Source organism: Canis aureus, chromosome 36 (genome assembly GCF_053574225.1).
Source record: "Canis aureus isolate CA01 chromosome 36, VMU_Caureus_v.1.0, whole genome shotgun sequence".
Lineage (NCBI taxonomy): Eukaryota > Metazoa > Chordata > Mammalia > Carnivora > Canidae > Canis > Canis aureus.
The window spans coordinates 22046040-22064489 of NC_135646.1; the positions used below are offsets into that span (position 1 = coordinate 22046040).

General features: G+C 38.0%; 1 protein-coding gene across 1 annotated transcript in view; it reads left to right on the forward strand.

The window, feature by feature from the left end:
• The window catches only part of FTCDNL1 (formiminotransferase cyclodeaminase N-terminal like), a 159315-nt gene extending 150675 nt beyond the window's left edge, over positions 1 to 8640 (forward strand). The window contains 1 exon segment of the mRNA XM_077884894.1: positions 6268 to 8640. The gene's annotated coding sequence lies outside the window, so the exon portion shown is untranslated.
• Positions 8641 to 18450: the final 9810 nt, after the last annotated feature.

Consider the following 18450-nt stretch of genomic DNA (forward strand, 5'->3'; position numbering starts at 1 on the left):
CATGCTGCCTCTCCCTCCTGTGTAGTCCTGAGCTGGGAGCCAACAATTTTTTTTTTTTTTTTTTAGGTTTTATTTATTTGTGAGAAACAGAGAGACAGAGAGGCAGAGACACAGCAGAGGAAGAAGCAGGCTCCATGTAGGGAGCCTGATGCGGGACTTGACCTCAGGTCTCCAGGATCAGGCCCTGGGCCGAAGGCAGGTGCTAATCCACTGAGCCACCCAGGCTGCCCAACAAATTTTTTAAATATTTTATTTTATTTTTTTCATGAGAGAGAGAGAGAGGCAGAGGGAGAAGCAGGCTCCATGCAGGGAGCCCGATATGGGACTCGATCCCAGGGCCCCGGGATAATCAGCTGAGCCAAAAGCAGATGCTCAACCACTGAGCCACCCATGTGTCCCAGGAGCCAACAATTATTTATTTATTTATTTTAAAGATTTTATTTATTCATTTATGAGAGACCCAGAGAGAGAGAGAGAGAGATGCAGAGACACAGGCAGAGGGAGAAGCAGGCTCCCTGTAGGGGGCCTGACATGGGACTCGATGCTGGGTCTCCAGGATCACGGCCTGAGCCAAAGGCAGACGCTCAACCACTCAGCCACCCAGGCATCCCCAGGAGCCAACAATTTAAAGGCAGCACCTCTTTCTTAAGGTGAACACAGAGGGTTGACTTGAGAGCACTGCATAGGTCCTGGTTAAATAAGAAAAGAGTTCTAATTACTTAAGACATTTCTTATTTGAAACAGGGAAAGATGCCATAGTTAAATCTCTCATTCAACAAATAATTGCCCGTCACTGCTACATGGCAGCCACTGTGTTCTGTGTTGGGGAGATAACAAACAGGAAAACAAGATCCTTGCTTCATAGTGTTTGTGATACTAGCAGCTCCATCTAGACCAGGAAGCAAGCAATTATGATGCAGGGCAGTGGGTGTTAAGAAATTGGATATATAGGGTGCTGTGAAAGCTGCAGAAGGACCACGGAGCCACACTTTAGCATCAGGGAGGTCTTTACAAAGGAATTGGCATCTTTGGGAGAAAGAATAGAACGAGATGGGAAATAGAGTGTTCTAGGCTAAAAGAACATTAGTGGGTAGTTTTTCATCTATTTTTATTGAAGTATAGTTGACATAAAATATTATATTAGTTTCAGGTGTACAGCATAGTGGTTTCACAATCATATGCATTGGGAAATGCTCACCAGGCTAAGTGTGGTCACCATACAATGTTATTATTGACTGTATTCCCTATGCTGTATTTTTTATTCCTTTTAACTGTAAGTTTGTACCTGTTAATCCCATTTATCTATTTCACCCAGCATCCATTGTGCATACACACACACACAATATATATATATACACACACACACACACACAGACACACACTATATTTTTATTTAAAATAATAAACTTTATTTATAAAATCCATATATATATATATATATATATATATATATATATATATATATAATCTTCCCCACCCATTCATCTATCAGTGGGCACTTAGGTTGTTTTCAGAGCTTAGCTATTGTACATAATGCTGCAGTAGTGGAACTGGAAGACTTCCGGCATGCCTAGGCAGGAGGAATCATGGTGACTCCAAGATTTCCAGCTTGGGCACTTCATGAATGGTGCTATGGTGATATAGCTTGCACCTCATTATTCAGAATGGAAGAAACCAACCACAGCTAATTGCTCACAGCATGATCCTAGCAATACAGAGAGGTGGGGGGGATCCTTCGTGCCTGTGTCACTATACAGGCTATCACGCATTCACAATGAATGTGATTGGGATAATGAGGCCAGTATTTAAAGGCTGCTTGCTGTGCAACATACTATCTCATTTAGTCCTCACAGGAGGTGCATATGATTAGGTTAGAGAGGTTACATCTTTTGCTCAAGGTCATAAAGCTGGCGAGTCACAGACTCAGAATGCAAACCCAGATTTAAAATCTATGAGCAAAGTTGCCTAAGAGTGCCTTTAGGTAGACCCTTGCCCCATCCTGCCTATACATTAGAGAGAAGTTAAAGAAACCCATCCATCTGTTGAGTATTTGCTAGCTTATGCTAATTCTTTTTATTATCAAATTAGAAAAGTCACCTTCACGGAACAAATGATGAAAAATTCTCTCCCTTCTCTTCTCTAGCGTCCCACTTCTAAGCCTGAGCTCCTTATGTTTTCTCTAAAAGGTAACTCGTTTCTCAAAACACGGACCAATGAGTAATATACCTTTCCTGGAGGGTGGGTCAGAGACTTAGAAACTGTGAAGCCATTTCAGAAGTTGGGTTCTTTTGGTTTCTCATACAAGTGTTTCTCTCTATATAATGGTATTAAACCACTGAGCAGTGTAGGGCTCTCACAGCCTGGCTTTGGGTTTTAGATCAGGGAATCCTAACTGAGGCACCACCAGTCCCACTAGTATTCTAGGACTGGCTTACCTGTGTGTTGGAATTTTGACCCCTCAGGCCTGGGTAGGATCAGCACTGGCTAGACCCACACCCATCACTTCTGTCTGACAGCAGCTTTGTCCACTACTCCCTATAAACCGTAGAGATAGTATCATTATTAATGTGATTTGATATGAATAAGGTTGAGAGGCACTGGTGAGAGCAATGTTTTCAAGCCTGGATCGGGGTCAGGATCCCTTAGAGAAAAGGTAGAGAAAAAGAAAGATTCACCAAACTCCCCGGTTACCCCTGAATTCACAGAATCAGGGCTCTTGTGGCCAAATAATATGCTTATAAGAAACTTCTTAGGTGACTCTGATCTTCTTGGTCTGCAGATCAAGGTTTGAAAGCCTCTGGATTATAAGCCTGGACCTTGGGATGAGACATGCCTACTCCAAACCATAGGCCCATTACTATTACTGCATAAATTATATAGACTCTTTGAGCCTGTGTCAAATGTAGACCAAGCACATCACACAGAGGGAGGAAGTATGTGGCACAATACCTGGCCCTAAGCAGCACTAAATAAGTCATAGTTACTATTATTGCTGCTGTTTACACTGGTTGGTACTTAATGACCAGTGTTAATGTCGTCTTCCACAGCCCATCCACTCCTGTGTTTCTTTATCACTTGAGGTTAAAGCTACTGAACAAGGATCCCTGGGCCATGTATATTTAGCAGTCTAGGCCCCTCTAGAGAGGGATCTGCACTTAACCACTCTACCCTTCATCTCCGGGGGCACAGATTTTCAAGCTTAGAGCACAGCTAGAGATGACAGAGAAGAGAATAATGCAAACTGGCTCACCATGAGCGGACTACAGCTTTATCCATTACCTGAGCCAACCCAGCTGTGACTAATTTTGATAAAGGGAGAAATAGCACTCAATATATTCCACAGGTTAAAAATAATAAGAACCGTTATGTCCTTTGCTAACATAAACATTTGTATGTTGTAAGTATACATTCTTGTGTTTGAACATTTTGCTTTGCATTAAATTCTGCCTTTGACCAAGGCTTCCTAGAGTATTATTAAGACTTTGAGCTTCTGCTAGACGAATACAATCTTTTTTGGCCAAAATTAAGAACAGTACCATCTTCTATAGGGTTCAACTACAGCAAATGATTAAAAGGCAGCACTACTTTTAAAGATAAAAGTTTATAATTAGCATGGAAGTTCTATAATTTAAAATGGAAAGTTTGTGAAGCTATAGGAAAGCAGGATAAACCTCAGCTACAAAATAACAGGTTTCATATGTTAAAAATATCAGTCATTTAACCCAAAGTGAACCAATTATAACACATTTCTTCTAATGTATGGGTCCAAAACGCAGAGGTAAACCCACTGACTTATAAGAAATAAGTCCTATTCTTAATGCTACTTACCAAACTTTTGCAATCTATTGCTCCCCAAATTTATGATTCCAAATTTGTATTCCATTTGAGTTACTGGGTTTGGTGTTTTTTCAAATTTATTTTAATAAGGTAGGAGCACTTACATAATATACTGCATTGAAGTTTGTCATCTATGTAATAACATGTATTACTTATCTAATTATCATTCTCCAGACAAATAAGTTTTTCATAGTCATCTGGGATCTATTTGGAATAGCATGACTCCTGTTTTAACTTAGTTTTATTTCAATGCTTTTTCACTTCTGTATATCGAAAGCGTACCTTCAGCTTGGCAGGTAATAAATTAGTATTGTCAAAAAAGTGTCAATCATTTCAGAATATATTCTTCTAATCAACTTGCATGTACTTGATACATGGTAGATAGCTTATCAAATGTCTGTTTGTATTCTTTCATTTAGAGTGTGTTAACTGAACCTATGGAATGATGAAACTCAATCTCAGGCTAAAGTAAGAGAATTTTTGTACCTAAAATATAAAGAAGGTTTTTTTCTTTCTTTTAAGGGATGGAAGGTAGGGGAGCTTAGGTGATGAAATGCTTCACTGTTCAGTGCCAACTTCTTTTGCCCCTCACCCCCAAGAATTATTTTAAAATTGGGATCACTGAGTTCCCAAGCTCAACAGCACTCCAGGAAATAATTTGAACCATGCAGTGATACGAGTATCATTTTATTCATAGCACATGACAAAGAAAAATAAATTTCACTACCAGAGAGTTCCTTTTAGAAAACCAATTGGTTTTTACCAACGTGGTCATATCTCTGTTCACACTCATGATGAATGGTGGAGATAGCCCACTGGCTTCCTTCTGGGGTTTGCAGTGAGCTTGGGATACTTCCCCACCTATCCTGGCATGCCCCACATTAGTTTTCAGTCATTCACTGAAATTTTCCCAGTGGTCTACTAAGTAAAATGTGGAATTTATGTTTCATAACTATTCATGCTGCAAACTAAGACTTCAGTTAGATCTTTCTCACATACGAAGTAAACAGGAGCCTAGAGCTTTCCACGAACACACCAGGTCAAGGAGAGCCTTTGATTGCTTCAGTTGGTTTATCTTTCATGTCCTAGCTCTTCTTTCTCTGAACTTCTACACACTATATTTTAATATAAGTTGTTGTATTGTCCCTTTTGTATTTGTGAGGTTGTATTTTGCATCTGGCTAATATTAAAAGCTCTTGGGCACAGAAACTGGGTTCTGTATTCCAGCAACATTGAATTAGAAATATAGTATTTTAAAAACACTCATTGACTGAGTTATATAAACTGTTTGCAGCTCAACTGGATTACTTAGAGATTTGCTTTCATTTTCCCCCCTTATACGTGCATGCATGAGCAAGACTCGAACCCTCATCAGCCACATAGTAGAATGGAGCTACCTGTAAATTCAGGGAGACTTTTGGCTCAGAAAAACTCGTGCAGTCACATGAATGTGATGTAGCATGGGTAGGTGGCCCAAAGTAAAGGTAGAAAGCTGAAGTACACGTGTACTGGGGAGGAGAGCGTCTTACGGGGTTCTTGAGGTAGTAGAGTATCTGGAGAAAGGTACTTTTATCCATTCTAAGGCTCTATTTCAAAATCCTGCCACCAAAGGCACAAAAATGGTGATCAGTGTCAGCTGAGTATTTCCTACGGCAATAGGCCTCCAGGTGGGTGTTTCTCCTTGTATTAGTGACTCCATTATAGATTGCTGAAGCTGATAATATCACATTCTGGAATACAAGGTTTCCTATGTTCAGGTTATTATTTTGACTACACATTGTTTCAGTCAAATCAAGATCAGTCTAGAGGAAGGGGAAGAAAAACCAACATGGAGGAAGCATCAGCTCCACCATGTGCTAAGGTTTAATGAAGTGATCCTCATAAAAGATTACAGACTCAATGGAAAAAAAGAAAACCATTGTCTGTTGGTGGAGACGCTTAAGTAAACCATCTTTTATAGTTGAGATCTGCTCCTAGATATGCCACCAGTCTTACACCACATTTTTAAAAAGTATATACATTTTCTCAAAAGTTGTTCTTTACCAAATAAATAATTTTTAGAAAGAAATTGCATGTATCCTCATGCTTAAAAGTGAAATATTCCTTAAAGATTATAAGTGACTTTGATATTCTCCAAAGTCTGCCCTCCTCCCAGCCCCTCTTTCCCCGTCAACTAAATTGACACCTAATCTGAGACTCAGTAAAAAATGTTCTTATTCAACATTGTAGGTCATTAATCCTGAGAATTTGGAAATTGCCAGTATCCACGGAGGAGAAGAGGGGAGGGCTGTGGCCTGCTGAGCGTGTCCCAGGCTGTGGCAGTATGTGCCTTATCACCACCCATACCTTCAGAGTCTTTCTTTGAAGTTGCACAAAATTCGGTAAAAAATGCTATTGACTTAGTACATGTTTGTGCATACTTTATTTCAGGTTACGTACTGGAGGTGGCTAGCGAGAGAACTGCTTTATTGAAAAGATGTGGGACATTAGGTGCCATAGCTCTGGAAAGCAGGGCAGTTTACAGCGCCATCTGTCTTCAGGAAAAATTGCTGCATCCCACTCCCACCTCAATCTCCACTTCCTGGGTGATGGTCATGCCCTCAGCCGACCAAAGGTTTGTCTAATGAGTTGTGAAAGTTGCTTCTTTTGCAAACTGGCCTTAGCTCACAGTAGAATAATTAAGTAATCACTGCTATCATGTGAATCCAGCTTAATGTGGCCATGTTTGGGTCCATATGGGAACGATTTGGCATAGGAGGTAATTACTGAAAGCATAAGTGTAGTCTCATTCTTTAGCAAGTGGTAACAACATCAGCGACAGTTACCCATCATCACTTTATCTGACAGTATTTATTTAGCATCCACAGGCCACTGGCTCTATACCATGGATTATCCTAGCAAAGTGGGTGTGGACCTTGCCCTCTGGGTACCTACAAGAGAGAACAGATAGCAGATCATCAGATGTGCAAACTGAGCACTTCCTAATCCTCCTGCTTTTCAAACATCATGACTTTGCTGGATGCCATATATCCCTACTGCTGTAGACAAGCTGCTCTAAGACAAAAGATGGAGGACTATAATTTCCACAGGGAATTGAAAGTCCTAATGCCTCAGTCAGGTATTAACCTAAGGTTCTACGAGTACAGAAATGCATTCAGGATCAAAGGGAAATACCATCAGGAATGTGAATGGGCCACTCCATCCTTCACCAGCCGATTACAGACTCCCAGAAGAAAGCTAAGAGCATCAGATTCGGGTTGGATCTTTCAGGCCACTTAGCCAACTTCCCACTTATATGGAAGTCTCTGTCATATAAGATTGTCAAATCAAGCCTATTAAAACTGTAGGAAATTTAAATTTTAATATAACCCTGAGTGATACACTGGGTTTGAACTTCAATTTAATTGTAAATATGAATATTTGAGTAGCAGGAAAGGACTGTACCATTTCTTGTCCTTCTGGCTTGTATAAGCAGTAAGCCAAGCCCTTTCATTTGCACTATGACTCATCACAGTCATTTGTTCTTCTCCGCTCTTTATTTTAGCAACTTCCTCCAAATACAAACTCTATTTTAATATGTTATTCCCAATTTATATAATATCATTGTGCTTTTTATGGAATGGCATTCTATTGCTGTTTTAAGTTGGAAGAAACTGAAAGATAATTCTTCTTGGAAAGGATTGTGATGAATCAGATCTAAGTCTTAAAAGCTCATGTAGTTTTGGATGCAAAACTTCAGAACTAAATGGAGCTGTATAGTGGGAGGAGAGATGAAAAGGACTTCTGTCTTTCAAAAAGATGTGTCCCTTCCTTACAATTGCAGGATGGGGTACCAAATAATGTCATTGATTGAATAATCTGTCTCGAATGTGAATTCCTGGAGGATATGTTATCTTATCTATGTTCCAAAAAGAACCTACAAAATGCTTCTACAGAAGAATTCTTATTGCAGCATTTGATGATAAGTAATCCATTTTAGGTAGGTGTTCTCTTAATGAAAGGTCTGCACAGGACAATGAGAAATCTATTATATTGCCATCAGTTTTGTTTTAACCCAAGAATTTACTCATATTTTTTCCCAATATACATATGCCTTGATTATCATCACTTAATTAAACTATACCTTCCTGAATATTCTTGTCCAATCTATTTGTAAATAGATTGAGATATTTTCAGAGTGTTGGTGAGTTATAGCCCTGTCCATACAAACACTGTATCTGGCAGTATAATTTTATATGGAATCTGGAGTCTGTTAGAAAGACAAATCTCAGAGTGGGACCAGATTTGTGGGTTCATGTAATCTGATCTTGCAAAGGCAGAGTGCCTTTTTATAGCCTCAATGTACAGCATACCCGTAGTAGCCAACATTCTCCACAGAAATAGAACCAATAGGATGTATGTGTGTAGAGAAAAATATTTAAGAATTGGCTCAAATAATTATGGAGGGTGGCAAGTCCAAAATCTGCAGGGTGGGCCGGGGGCCTTGAAACCGGGAAAGAGCTGATGTTGCAGTTCAACTTTGAAGATTGTCTGCTGGTAGCATTCTTTCCTGCTTGGGAGAGGTCCATCTATTGTTCTATTCAGGACTTCAACTGATTAGATGAGGCCCGCCGGCATCATGGAGAGCAATCTGCTGTACTCGAAGCCTATAATTTAAATATTCATCTCATCCAAGAATGCCCTCACAGGAAAAACCCAGAATGATGTTTGGCCACGTATCTGGGCACCATGTTTCAACCAAGTTGACACATAAAATTAAATAAACTTTATGACAGCCAGGAGCAGCATTTGAAGAAGAAAGTTGCTTTTCTCTTTTTGCCCAATTTGGGCAACAGAATTTTGATTGTGATAGGGAAGTAATACACACATATACATGCACACACACTCATGAGGAGTTCATAGTTAGATTTTATGAAAGCAAGGATTAATTAATAGAGAATGAGTGAATTCACATTATGAAATGCCAACCTTACACCTTTTATCACATGATTAATACTAGCCAGTGTATATAATCATCTGCATAATACTTAAAGTGGGAGAAGGGATCTTATTTAAAATTCTGTTCCTTCTCACTGAGAGTCTTGTGACTTGTCTATGTAAATAGGATCCAGAAATTCTTCCAAATTATTCTTATCTTTTGTTTGTTCCATAAGACTCTCATCTCCAGCCAGTCCAGGGAGGGAATATCATTTATTTCAGGATGGTAGCCTTCTGAAATTGTTCAGATATAACTCCTTTCCTCTTCTCTCTTGCTCTGCAATATCTTGCAGATATTCAGAGCCTCTCACACTCCAAAACCCGCAAACATTCAAAGAGAAAACTCAGCGTTCTCTCGCTTTTCTCACAGCATTCCATCCCCTTAACATTTTTTTAAAGTGTCAAGCAACCTTTTTAAAAATATTTTTTTAAGTTTTTATTTATTTATTCATTCATGAGACAGAGAGAGAGAGAGAGAGAGAGTAGAGACACAGGCAGAGGGAGAAGCAGGCTCCATGCAGGGAGCCCGACATGGGACTCCATCCCGGGTCTTCAGGATCACGCCCTGGGCTGAAGGTGGTGCTAAACCCCTGAGCCACCCGGGCTGCCTGACCTTTTAAAAAATATTAATCACATGTTTTCTGTATTCTCAGTAACCAAGTGATTCTAGAAACCAAGCCAACAAGCAAGAGTGTTTCCTACTTTCCTTCCCTTTCTCCAGACCTGGTATCTCTATACAACAAACCCAGGGGCTTACCCTGGAAAAGCAGGACTCTCCTTAAAGATGAAGGAGGGGAGAGAAGGAGCAGGTGAAAGCAAGGTTGGGAATGGAGGAGGGAGAAGGTTGTGTAGCAGGGAAGAGAAAGCTGGGAGATCACACACAATAATAGATTTGTCCCAAGAACATTTCTAATCAATCATTTCTTTGCCAATATCATAAAAGTTATATGCTGTCTTCAACCGAGACCCTCCACTGTGTAAGGAGATGGGAAGCATGTCTGAGGCAGCACATGCCAAATTTGGATAGCTCGAACTACTGGGAAATTTCCTCCTATTGTGTTAAAATCTCCTCTGAAACTTGACTCATGCTCCTGCATCTGCCTCCAGGACCAATGAGTCTTTGTTACCTATCATGATCCTTTATAAATACATATTACGTAAATCTCATTTTTCCCAGTTTAAAGCCCCAAGTTCCCTCAATTAGTCTTTACATGACATGATTTCCAGACTTTTCTCTCTTTTAATCGCCCTTCTGGATGCTTGCTAGATTTAAATGTTAATATGGCTCAGAACTGACCTGAGTACAGCCAAAGATTGTCTGGCTTATAACCAGTTAAGTGGAATTACTACCATTTTATCCTATGACTTATGTGTATTAGCATGACAATTGTATTTGCATTTGCTTTTTAAACCATCATTTACACGGTTTGCTCATAGTGAGAATATAATAACTCAAATCTCCTGGTCTTTTTCATTACAGTTACTGCCAACCAAGGACCCCTCCATCCTTACTTTTCTATATTTGTTGTTAAGTTTTATCTGGTCAAGTCTATTGTTCTGATCTTTCAAAATCTAAATGTCTCATAATTACATAAAATATCCAGGACCCAGAACATTAAAGTTTTAATATAAAATGACTGATCCTGAGTCTGAGCAATGAAACCAAATAAACATACATTTAAATAAAAATAATCAGTATTAACATTTGTACAAAATTGAATGCAAAAATAAAATAATTCCTTTGAGAGGAAATATAAAAAATATTTTAAGTTATAAGATGGAAAATTAATAATTTAGTAGTAATAGTCTAGCTCCAAATCCCAGATTATATCATAAAGGCCAGAAAGTGAAGGAGGTAAGGGGTAGGGAGAATATAAACATACCAAATTCCTAATATCACATAGTGAGAATTAAAGGTTTCATTTCATTCATGAATTTGATATGTTGTGAAGTATAGGTTCACATATGCCTTGAGAAACTTAGCAATCACAAGTAAAATAAAATAAGATGTCTGTGTTCCAAATCACTGTGGAAGATAAAAGCAATCAAAACACCAATCGTAAACCAAAACACAGCCACACACAAAATAAACAGCAAGACATTACTCAGAAACAAAAGGAATAAACAAAATACTAGAGGTAAAGTCAAATATCAGATATAACAATTGAAGCAAGTTTTGTAAGCTTTCCAATGAAAGAGCATATATTCTTTAGGATGAGCTTAAAATAAAGAACATGCAGATTTAAAACAAAATGACACAAATGTTTACAACAAAAACATGAAAAATGATAACAAATGGAACAGAAAGTGGTTAATATCTTTGATATATAAAGACCACATAATAATTGAAAAGGAAAATCATAAACTTCCATTAGAAAAGGGAGTAAAAGCCAATAACAGACAATTTAGAGAAGAAACACAAATAATATCTGTACGGAAAAATACTCCATGTCTCTCTAGTCAACAAAATTCAAACCAAATTAAATCATTTGCTTGGTCAAATGATGTTTTTGCCTACCAAATCAACAAAGAATTTGAAAAGTAAAGATTATTTTGAATCATGGGAAAATAGGTTTTTCTCAAACCACTGCTGGTGATAATGTAAATTGGTGCAAATTTTCAGAGAATCAGTTTGGTACTGTGTATCAAGGATCTTTAAAACATCTTTTTACTCTAACTTCACTTCTAGAAATGTATCCTAAGGAAATAATCAGAAATGCAGATAAAGATTTCTGAATAACAAATTGCAAAATTATTTATATACAAAGAGAAAAATTTCAGAATAATAGACTAATAACTGAATAAATTATAATGTGTTACTGTTTCACCAGAAATTATATTAATAGACTTTTAAATGACATGGAGTCAAAGATCACAATCAAATGCCAAGTGAATAAAATGTATGATTTTAATCCTATACATAAATGTGTGTGTGTGGTTTCTTCAGTTCTAAGGTACATTTTTCATATTTTAGTGCTTCGTAAATTAGGATGAATTATAACACTTAATATATTTCCTTTCTCAACCCAAAAATCTGTTTTTATATTGATGCATTATTTCAAAATGAATTTCATCTAGGAGTGAAGAAAGTACTGTGTGTCCATATGGTTTAAAATTTTTTACTTATATATTTAGGAAAGGAATTATATTTTAAAAAGATAGTTTTTTGTGGCCTAAAGATTGGTTAAAGGTTGCTTTTCATGTTGGTATTTAAAGAGACTATCTAATAAGAGTTCCTCTGTGTCGTGTTTGTGGTAGATGTCCATTACTTTTCCATCTATTTACTTTACTCTATTTACTAATAAGGACATGAATCCCATTTGGAGTGGATTTTCATTATGAATATATATCAGATCCTATCCTACTGATCAGTATTTTGTTTTGCGAGGTCAACAGCCACCTGTTTAATAGTCCTTTCCAGGATTTTTCAAGAGAACAACATCATGTCTACTTATTTACAGTTGCTAGAATCTATTCCCAAACCCTGTATTGCCCACAAAAATCTGAAAAATCCAAAGTGAGTCTGTTCTGTTCCAGTCTCCTGACATATCTCAGGGTCTCCTTGAGTCAATGATTACCCTAAGTCACCTCACAATCATGCCTAGAAGTTTCCTTAGAATCCTGGGGTGCAAGTCCTCTGGAGATGGAGTATAGAATTCATTTAAGCAGCACATTCTTTCTCAAAATTCGTGTACCCTTTTAACCCATGTTGGACTTCCTAAGTTTTGAAGATAATTTTCCTTGATTGAAATGCTCCTCTCATCTACCAGCATTATACTGCCATCTCCAGCATTGTACATTTTACTTCTTGTTCACATCTGTGATCGAAACAGAGTTGAAATGATAGGTTTTATTGCCTCTGTCACTTTTGTAAGCTTTGCCTTATCAGCACATTAACGATTCTGACAATTTTCTTATACATTTCACAATTTGTGTCCTTGGATATATGACCTTCCTTGCATTTTTATATGTATTCTTTCAAAATCTAAACTCATCAGAGAGTTTCTGAGCAGTCTTACTGTTGTCTTTATCTTCTACATGTATTTATTATAATGTATAAGAATTTCAGTTTTAGAGCCCTCTCTTAAGCCATGTTCTCCTTCAAAGCCTCTCTTCATAAAGCCATGTTTGAACTTTCTCTAAATTGCTTTTTAAATTTTTTTTATTCTTGAGGCGTTGGGTTCATGCTTGGCTTTGATCAAAAGCCTTCATATTAGATATTAGCAGTTTCAAGATGGCGTGATCATTTTTCCTGCAGTCTCTGTTGCTTTTGTGATTCCAGAAAAATGAAAGATTTAAGCGAATAGTATACTTTGTCAAGATAATTAGGCTCAGTAATTGATATCGGTGAGTAGCTATGTGGCAGGGATCTGCTTGGTCCTGATTGCTCAGTTTTATTCTGTAACACAAAGGGAGAGCTGTCAATCTTGGGGTTTACCCTCAGGGAAATGCAACATGACTGGTCCGGCAAATTCAACTAGTATCGTTTGAAAAACTTTAAAGTCTACGTTCATGTTGTATAGAAGCATACAGAGTATACACACAGCGCACTGAAATCGAGACTCCAAAGTACCTCAACATGCTTCTCCAGGGCCCTGTAATTCATGACCACAATGAGCAGAACAGCAGTGTTCCTTGTTTATTCCATCTGAGTAACTCAATAGTAGTAAAATTAAAACTTCATAAACAAGAAGACATTGAACTCTTTAACAAAGTCAACTATGTTGTGAAAAAGCCCAAATGGGTTTTTCAATGCAGACATCTTGTCGAGACGCTTAATTTGTTTGTCAGACCCAAAATGTGGGAGTTTCAACAATTGTTATTTCTTTTCCATGTGGGACATAACAATATAACAACGTATATGGTTAGCATGTTGTCCTAGCCTTCTCTGTTAGGTTTTGGTTGAATTCTCAATTGAAATGATGATGTGTGTGTGATAGCTGAAGAGCGTAAGTCAAGATATCTAACATCTGTTAGATTGATGTTTGCCTCAGAAAGTCTAATGGTGTGAGAGAAGGAAATATCAGAACTTCTATTTGTATTTATTCTTTATCTTTTCAATTTTAGTTTTTGTGCATGTTTAATAACATATTGTAGAAGTACATTTGTAAATATATTAATAGGTGAATGTAAATATATTGTGGGGATTAACATTTATTGATTGTAGTTCATGATTTAAAAAGTTGGGAACCATGATGTTTCACATAAAAGTGGTCCCCAATATTTTTTGTTATATATGTATATATTATATATATTCTTCTAGAACTTGGAACTGATATTTTTATACATTAAAAAATGGAGTCTGTTAGTATTTACTGAGAACCCAAGAGGAATAAATATGCTGGAGCATGGAAAAACAAGTTAAATTAAAATAAGAATTTCTTGACCAGTGAGATTTGGTAAATATTAGAATCAGCTGGCTATAGAAGGAAAGACTTTTAGCATTCCCTCAGTATTTGTTCTTTTTTCCTCCTAAGTATTGGAACCCATGATTTTTAAATTGTGCCCATTCCTCAGTTTCCCTTGCTACTAGTGCTGTAATGTAACTAAGTTATAACTAATGGGCCGTATTGAATGTGCTTTGACTTTTCAGTGCATTAACAATTCTGACAATTCTGACAATATTGCATGCAGTTTCTGAAATGTGTCCTTACAAAGAAGAGGCATGTCATTCTCACCTTCCCCCTTCCTGCTGGCAAGAGTAAGGAGGCAATGACTAAAGATGAAGCATCTATCTTATACCATGAGGAAGAAGACATGTACTGAGGATTCACCACTGAATCTAATCTGACTAATGATAAATTAATTAGATTTTGAAATATTTCCATGAAGTACAACATATTGAAGATTGCATCATAAAACATCTTATATACTGTGGTTTATACACTTAATTTTTCCACCTTTATTTAACATTAATGAGTACAGAGGAAAAGATAAAATTTTTTTCTTTTTCTTTTTTTTAGATTTTATTTATTTATTCATGAGAGACACACACAGAGAGAGGCAGAAACATAGGCAGAGGAAAAAGCAGGCTTCCTGTGGTGAGCCTGATATGAGGATTCAATCCTAGGACCCCGGGATCACAACCTGAGCCAAAGGCAGATGCTCAACCATTAAGCCACACTGATGTCCCGATGAGATTTCTTATAGTTAAAATAAATATAAATACAGCCAACAACAATAAAAATTAAGAATGGCAATAAAAGAATTGTAGTTTAGAATAGAAAAAAATCCCACGATAAGGAGGAGAGAACATTTGATTTGGCCAGAAGCAACAAGAAGCGACAGGGATTAGCAAGTGGGGCTGGATATACAGGTACAAAATATGTTCTCATGTTGAGAAATCATGAAATGTTTATTAACATTTCATATCGAAATGGGTAAATAGGTGGGAGAGAAAATTGTCCCATACTTGGTCTGGGATAAAATATTTTGTGTGTGAGACAGTTCACAACCAACATTCTTCTGGAAAGAAATTAGCATTCCTGATAAATGCTTAAGCAATTTTCTGATAAACTTTAATGCAATTAAGAGCTCTTCTGGGAAATCAGCTCCTACCCTCTCCGCTGATGTTCTTTAACCAGACTCATTTTTTACTGAATTCTGCCTAAAATTTGTATCTAAACATTCTCTTTTCCTATAACACATTCCTACCATGGTGAATCTCTGAATTGTCCTCTTTGGACTTCTTCCCTGGCCGCAAGAGAGAAATAAAAACAAGCATGAGATTTTTTTTTTTTTTAGCATAATCATATTAGGACAAAATAAAGTGTGCGTGTGAGGACATAGTAGTTGATAAATGAGGCTTAATGATTTTGGAAAGCAATGAATGCTGGGCTAAGGAATATAATCTCTTTGAGGGGAGTGTAGGGTCACTTTAAAAAGTGGCTAGAAACATAGTAGATGTTCAAATGCATAGTTGTTGGGCAGCCCGGATAGCTCAGTGGTTTAGCACCGCCTTCGGCCTAGGGTGTGATCCTGGAGACCGGGGATCGAGTCCCATGTCAGGCTCCCTTTAACTGTGTCTCTGCGCCTCTCTCTCTCTCTCTCTCTCTCTCTCTCTCTGTCTGTCTCTCATGAATAAATGAATAAATAAATCTTAAAGAAAAAATAACCCAAATGCATGGTTGTTGAATTGCATCAAGGAATTTGCTGCAATCCTGCTAGAGCTGTAGGGCCCCTTTGCCTGGTAACTGTGTGCCGAGTAATCTGGGGCAATCTCAGCAGCTTTTCTTTCCAGCATTTGACTGAAGCTATGATGTGAAGATCACCAATGACCTCCTTGAGCTGCTGCTGCGATTTGAGAAGCACCAATCTTAGCCTTCCTTCTTCTTGACCTACATAGTTCAGTCACAAGGTTGTCGCCCCCCCTCCTTATGAAAAGTCTCCCCTCCTGGGCTGTCATGACATTGTACTGTCTTGGTTCTTCTTTTCCTCTGTTTTCCTAATGCTGACTGCCAATCTTTTGTCTCCTCAGTGACTTTTCTCCTTCTTCCAGCCTCTGACTGCAGCCTTCGCAAGGTATTGTCCGGTGTCCTCCTCTTTTTCACGGGCTTCCTTTTAGGGCTTTCATATCTGATAGTACATCCGGGGCCTCCTACAGTGCAGTAAATATCTTACACCATTGGAAATGCAAGAGCTATTCCTATTAGCACTATCCTGAAAATAGTAGAATAGATTTCTATACATTTGGGCTGGGCTGAAACTGCTTGGATGCACAGGGCTGGACCAAATGTCATCTCAATAATTTATACCTAGATGAGAATCTTATGCTTAGATTGTGTGTTTATCTGTTGCTGTACAGCAAATCCCTCCAAAATTTAGTAGTGTAAAATAATAGCAACCACTTACGTCTCATGCTTCTGTGATTCAAGAATTTGGAAGCGGCTCAGCTGGGTAGTTTTGCATCTTATGAGGTTACAAGCAAGTGATGTCTAGGCCTGGGGTCATTTTGAAGGCTTTCTTCACACACAAGCCTGGTGCCCCATCTAGGAAGACACCGACAGCTGATCGCTTGAACAAGTCAGGCTTGTGTTTTAACCTCAGAAAATCTTTGTCAGGCTTTAGCACTAAAGACTACCTTCGGGAATACTTTCTAAATTAATATTAATAGGGTTTATGGCGCATTTAAAACAGGTGCAATTGAAGGTCTCATTTTGCAAGGTTGTGAAGTAGAATGAAAATATATGGTAAGATTTTATCAGGTTATTTTTCTTTGCCATATCTATTTCATCTCTATGCCTTGTTTATGCTTCTAATGTTGCAGTTGTCACAAGGAATTTTAATTTTGACTGTGAACTCCTTGAAAGCATGGACCGTATAAATTTGCATCTGTATCCCAATTAGCACAGGCTTAGCATATAGTAGGTACAAAACAAAATTTAATCAATTAAATTAAAAAGAAAATTGATGCCATTAAGAAAAAATAGAATTATGTAACAAAAAATTAGAAACTAGGTAAAAGGCAAAAATGATACTGAACTTGATTTTTTTAATAAATTTATTTTTTATTGGTGTTCAATTTGTCAACATACAGAATAACACCCAGTGCTCATCCCGTCAAGTGCCCACCTCAGTGCCCACCACCCAGTCACCCCAATCCCCGCCCGCCTCCCCTTCTGAACTTGATTAAAGTCTGAACTTGATTCATGACAAATTTCAAAGAAATGTCAATGGAAATTATGATAATTAGCTTTATATTTTTCCATTCATCTGTCATTTTCAGTTGATACTCCCTTCCCTCTGACTTCCTTTGTGATTGTTTTAAAACAAATCTGCAAATCTTTGTCATTTCTGCAATACAAAGGTGGAGTCTAATTACTCTTCCCTTAACATGGGCCACCCTTAGTGAGTCAATTCTACCAAATAGAATGAAGGGAAGCAATCCTTTGACACTTCTGCAGCTATATTGGGAACAGTGACACAGCCTTCCCCTTACTCTATGTACTCTATACTCTTAGGAGCTATTCCCCTGAGGGCCTGAGCTGCCAAGTGAGAAGTTCAGATACCCTAAAGCTGCCATGATACAAGTAGAGAAACAAGTAGAGAGACCTCCTTGAGGAGCCTGACTTGTTCAAGCGATCAGCTGTCAGTGTCTTCCTAGATGGGGCACCAGGATTGTGTGTGAAGAAAGCCTTCAAAATGACCCCAGGCCTAGACATTACTTGCTTGTAACCTCATAAGACCCAAAACTACCCAGCTGAGCCGCTTCCAAATTCTTGAATCACAGAAGCTGAGACGTAAGTGGTTGCTATTATTTTACACTACTAAATTTTGGAGGGATTTGCTGTACAGCAACAGATAAGAAATACACACGCTCACTAAATTAACATCGTCCAAACATGTTAAGATTAACAAGTAAGACATCGATTTATGAGCTTCTAAATTTTATTCCCATTGAATAGCAAAAGCCAAGGCCCTCTCATTCCAGCTCAAGAGGTATGAATATGAAAATTCACAACTCCCTGAAGCCTTCACAGAGCTACCAAGAATGTCACTTTATCACTGCCTGGCTGAGGAGGAGGGGAGGTGGAGAGGGACAGGAACAGCGAAGTGACTGTAGAAGTCAATTAGCAAGTGATTGTGGAGGCTCACTGGCATCCCTGATTCAAACAGAATGCAATTTTTTTAGGACAA